Genomic DNA, 6,000 nt, shown 5'->3' with positions numbered 1-6,000 from the left:
AGATCTTTCAGATGCGTTATTCCTGCTCTTTGCCACATTCCATATCCTTCATCCATTCCCCCCGGGGCAAACCTATGGTTGTTTCTTATCGGGGACCCCCCCAATGCTCCAGTCTTTCCCCTATGTCGTCTCCACTGTCCCCAAATCTTCAGTGTAGCTACCACCACCGGGCTTGTGGTGTAGTTCCTCGGTGAGAACGGCAATGGGGCTGTCACCATAGCCTGCAGGCTAGTCCCCCTACAGGACGCCCTCTCTAATCTCTTCCACGCCGCTCCCTCCTCCTCTCCCATCCACTTACTCACCATTGAAATATTAGCGGCCCAATAGTACTCACTTAGGCTCGGTAGTGCCAGCCCCCCCTATCCCTACTGCGCTGTAAGAATCCCTTCCTCACTCTCGGAGTCTTCCCGGCCCAAACAAAACCCATGATGCTCTTTTCTATCCTTTTAAAAAAAGCCTTCGTGATCACCACCAGGAGGCACTGAAACACAAAGAGGAATCTCGGGAGGACCACCATCTTAACCGCCTGCACCCTCCCTGCCATTGACAGGGCTACCATGTCCCATCTCTTGAAATCATCCTCCATCTGTTCCACCAACCGCGTTAAATTTAGCCTGTGCAATGTGCCCCAATTCTTAGCTATCTGGATCCCCAGGTAACGAAAGTCTCTTGTTACCTTCCTCAACGGTAGGTCCTCTATTTCTCTACTCTGCTCCCCTGGATGCACCACAAACAGCTCACTCTTCCCCATGTTCAATTTATACCCTGAGAAATCCCCAAACTCCCCAAGTATCCGCATTATTTCTGGCATCCCCTCCGCCGGATCCGCCACATATAGTAGCAAATCATCCGCATACAAAGATACCCGGTGTTCTTCTCCTCCCCTAAGTATTCCCCTCCATCTCTTGGAACCCCTCAGCGCTATCGCCAGGGGCTCAATTGCCAGTGCAAACAGTAATGGGGACAGAGGACATCCCTGCCTTGTCCCTCTATGGAGCCGAAAATATGCCGATCCCCGTCCATTCGTGACCACACTCGCCACTGGGGCCCTGTACAATAGCTGCACCCATCTAACATACCCCTCTCCAAAACCAAATCTCCTCAACACCTCCCACAAATAATCCCATTCGACTCTATCGAATGCTTTCTCGGCATCCATCGCCACTACTATCTCCGTTTCACCCTCTGGTGGGGCCATCATCATTACCCCTAATAGCCTCCGTATATTCGTGTTCAGCTGTCTCCCCTTCACAAACCCAGTTTGGTCCTCGTGAACCATCCCCGGGACACATTCCTCTATTCTCATTGCCATTACCTTGGCCAGGACCTTGGCATCCACATTTAGGAGGGAAATTGGTCTGTAGGACCCGCATTGTAGCGGGTCCTTTTCCTTCTTTAAGAGAAGCGATATCGTTGCTTCAGACATAGTCGGGGGCAATTGTCCCCTTTCCTTTGCCTCATTAAAGGTCCTCGTCAGTACCGGGGCGAGCAAGTCCAAATATTTTCTGTAGAATTCAACTGGGAATCCGTCCGGTCCCGGGGCCTTTCCCGTCTGCATATTCCTAATTCCTTTCACCACTTCTTCTACCTCGATCTGTGCTCCCAGTCCCACCCTTTCCTGCTCTTTCACCTTGGGAATTTCCAGCCGATCCAAAAAGTCCATCCTTCTCTCCCTCCCATCCGGGGGTTGAGCTTCATATAATTTTTTATAAAATGTCTTGAACACTTCATTCACTCTCTCCGCTCCCCGCTCCATCTCTCCTTCCTCGTCCCTCACTCCCCCTATTTCCCTCGCTGCTCCCCTTTTCCTCAATTGGTGTGCCAGCAATCTGCTCGCCTTCTCCCCATATTCATACTGTACACCCTGCGCCTTCCTCCATTGTGCTTCTGCAGTGCCTGTAGTCAGCAAGTCAAATTCCACATGCAGCCTTTGCCTTTCCCTGTACAATCCCTCCTCCGGTGCTTCCGCATATTGTCTGTCCACCCTCAAAAGTTCTTGCAGCAACCGCTCCCGTTCCTTACTCTCCTGCTTCCCTTTATGTGCCCTTATTGATATCAGCTCCCCCCTAACCACCGCCTTCAACGCCTCCCAGACCACTCCCACCTGGACCTCCCCATTGTCATTGAGTTCCAAGTACTTTTCAATACATCCCCTCACCCTTAGACACACCCCCTCATCCGCCATTAGTCCCATGTCCATTCTCCAGGGTGGGCGCCCTCCTGCTTCCTCCCCTATCTCCAAGTCCACCCAGTGTGGGGCATGATCCGAAATGGCTATAGCCGTATATTCCGTTCCCCTCACCTTCGGGATCAGTGCCCTACCCAGCACAAAAAAGTCTATGCACGAATAGACTTTATGGACATAGGAGAAAAACGAGAACTCCTTACTCCTAGGTCTACTGAATCTCCACGAGTCCACACCTCCCATCTGCTCCATAAAATCTTTAAGCACCTTGGCTGCTGCCGGCCTCCTACCAGTCCTGGACTTCGACCTATCCAGCCCTGGTTCCAACACCGTGTTAAAGTCTCCCCCCATTATCAGCTTTCCCGTCTCTAGGTCCGGAATGCGTCCTAGCATTCGCCTCATAAAATTGGCATCATCCCAGTTCGGGGCATACACGTTTACCAAAACCACCATCTCTCCCTGTAGTTTACCACTCACCATCACGTATCTGCCCCCGTTATCCGCCACTATAGTCTTTGCCTCGAACATTACCCGCTTCCCCACTAATATAGCCACCCCCCTGTTTTTCGCATCCAGCCCCGAATGGAACACCTGCCCCACCCATCCTTTGCGCAGCCTAACCTGGTCTATCAGTTTCAGGTGCGTTTCCTGTAACATAACCACATCTGCTTTAAGTTTCTTAAGGTGTGCGAGTACCCGTGTCCTCTTTATCGGCCCGTTGAGCCCTCTCACGTTCCACGTGATCAGCCGAGTTGGGGGGCTTCCCACCCCCCCCCCCTTGCCGATTAGCCATCATCTTTTTCCAGCTTCTCACCCAGTTCCCACGCAGCTGTATCTCCCCCAGGCGGTGCCCCCCCGCCCATCCTCTCCCGTACCCACTCCCCCCTTTCCCCAGCAGCAGCAACCCAATAATTCCCCCCTCCCACCCCCCCCGCTAGACCCCCTGCTAGCGTAATTACTCCCCCCATGTTGCTCCCAGAAGTCAGCAAACTCTGGCTGACCTCGGCTTCCCCCCGTGACCACGGCTCGCACCGTGCGACGCCCCCTCCTTCCTGCTTCTCTATTCCCGCCATAATTATCATAGCGCGGGAACCAAGCCCGCGCTTCTCCCTTGGCCCCGCCCCCCATGACCAACGCCCCATCTCCTCTCCCTCCCCACCGCCCCCCATCACCACCTGTGGGAGAGAGAAAAGTTACCATACCGCAGGATTAGAACATAAAACCCCTCTTCGCCCCCCACATTCGCCCCACCACTTTGTCCAAACGTTCTTTTTAATAATCCACTCATTCCAGTTTTTCTTCTGCAATAAAAGTCCACGCTTCATCCACCGTCTCAAAGTAGTGGTGCCTCCCTTGATATGTGACCCACAGTCTTGCCGGTTGCAGCATTCCAAATTTTATCTTCCTTTTATGAAGCACCGCCTTGGCCCGATTAAAGCTCGCCCTCCTTCTCGCCACCTCCGCACTCCAGTCTTGATAAACGCGGATCACCGCGTTCTCCCATTTACTGCACGGAGTTCTCTTCGCCCATTTAAGGACCATTTCTCTATCTTTGAAACGGAAGAATCTCACCACTATGGCTCTGGGAGTTTCTCCTGCTCTCGATCCTCGCGCCATAACTCGGTACGCTCCCTCCACCTCCAACGGACCCGCCGGGGCCTCCGCTCCCATTAACGAGTGCAGCATCGTGCTCACATATGCCCCGACGTCCGCCCCCTCCACACCTTCAGGAAGACCAAGAATCCTCAGGTTGTTCCTCCTTGCGTTGTTTTCCAGTGCCTCCAACCTCTCCACACATCGTTTCTGATGTGCCTCCTGTATCTCCGTCTTCACCACCAGGCCCTGTATATCGTCCTCATTCTCGGCTGCCTTCGCCTTCACGACCCGAAGCTCCTGCTCCTGGGTCTTTTGTTCCTCCTTTAGCCCTTCGATCGCCTGTAGTATCGGGGCCAACAGTTCTTTCTTCATTTCCTTTTTTATCTCCTCCACGCAGCATTTCAAGAACTCTTGTTGTTCAGGGCCCCATATGAAACTGCCACCTTCCGACGCCATCTTGGTTTTAGCTTGCCTTCCTTGCCGCTGTTCCAAAGGATCCGCTGCAATCCGGCCACTTTCCTCTCCTTTTTCCATCCGTGTCCAGGGGGAATTCCCTTCTGGTTTACCGCACGGTGTTTTTTGCCGTTAAAATTGCCGTTGGGGCTCCTGTCAAGAGCCCAAAAGTCCGTTCCACCGGGAGCTGCCGAAACGTGCGACTTAGCTGGTCATCGCCGCACCCGGAAGTCGCCTTGAACATTCTTAACAACTGAACCTCTACAGCTCTCTGCAGTAAAGAATTCCATAGATTTGCTACCCTGTGAGAGAAGATCCTCTTCATCTTTGTCTTAAATGGTCGAGCTCTTACTCATTGATTATGCCCACTGGTCCCAGACTCACCTACAAGAAGAAACATCCTCTCAGCATCTATTATGTCAAGCCCCCTTAAAATTCTATATGTCTCAATTTTAAAAGAAATTTTGAGTACCCAATTATTTTTTTCTAATTTAGCTGCACATTTTAAGGTTGTGGGGGCGAGACTCACGCAGACATGGGGAGAATTTACAAATTCCACACGGACAGTGACCCGGGACCGGGATCGAACCTGGGACCTCGACGCCATGAGGCAGCAGTGCTAACCACTGCTTCTCCGTGCTGCTTTCTCCTATATGTCTCACTAAAGTCACTTCTCATTCTTCTAAACTCCAATGAGGACAGCCCCAGTCAACGTAACCTCTCCTCATCAGAAAATCCCTCCATTCTTGAGATCAATCTCATGAACCTTCTCTGGACTGCCTCCAATGCCAGTATCTTTCTAAGATAAGGGGACTAAAACTGGTCACAGTATTCCAGGTGTGGTCTAATTAGTGCCTTGTATAGTTTTAGCAAGATGTCCCTATTTTTATACTCCATTCCCTTTGAAATAAAGGCCACATTCCATTTGACTTCCCAATTACCTGCTGAACTTGCATAACATTTTGTGATTTATGCAAGAAGACCCCCAAATCCCACTGTGCTGCAGCTTTCTGAAGCCTTTCTCCACTTAAATAATATTCAACTCCTTTTTTATTCCCACTGAAGTGCATAACTTCACATTTTCACACATTATATTCCATCTGCCAAGTTTTTGCCCAGTCAGTTAACCTATATCCCTCTGTGGTCTCTCTATATCATCCTCACCATTTGCCTTCCCACCTATTTTTGTGTCAAGTGCAAACTTGGCAATAGTGCATTCATTTCTCTCGTCCAAGTCATGATTATATAATGTAAATAATTGTGGTCCCAGCACGGATCCTTGTGGCACTCTACTAGTTGCAGGTTGCCATCCTGAAAATGTGCCTGTGATCTAACTCTCTGTGTTCTATCAGTTAGCCAATCAGTTAGCGATGGAGTGCATCGGAAAAGGCACCACTGAGCTCCAAAGCACGGCCGAAGGGGAAGTCAATCAAGTATGGGGCGGTATTGCCGCGAGGTGCGTGACAGCATCAACAGGTGCAACAGAGGACCAGACGTGGTCCTTGGGACTGAACCAAAGAACAAGTCATTAATCTAGACAGAGGTGGACTTCTATTGATGTGAAGGGGGCCATCCGCAAGAGACCTATGTTTCTGCTGTAATCATAGAGGCCATATTCAAACAAGGCAGAGTGCGGCAATGCAAAGAAAACAGCAGCAGCCCACAATGCCACTGAACAAAGTGAAGTGGAACTCTGAGGGGGAGCATGCAATGTACCGCCTGAACATAGACCAGCTAAACATGACAGCCCCCATTGAAATTTTCCT

Source organism: Scyliorhinus torazame, chromosome 17 (assembly GCF_047496885.1).
Source record: "Scyliorhinus torazame isolate Kashiwa2021f chromosome 17, sScyTor2.1, whole genome shotgun sequence".
Taxonomy (NCBI): domain Eukaryota; kingdom Metazoa; phylum Chordata; class Chondrichthyes; order Carcharhiniformes; family Scyliorhinidae; genus Scyliorhinus; species Scyliorhinus torazame.
This window is presented reverse-complemented; position numbering follows the sequence as displayed.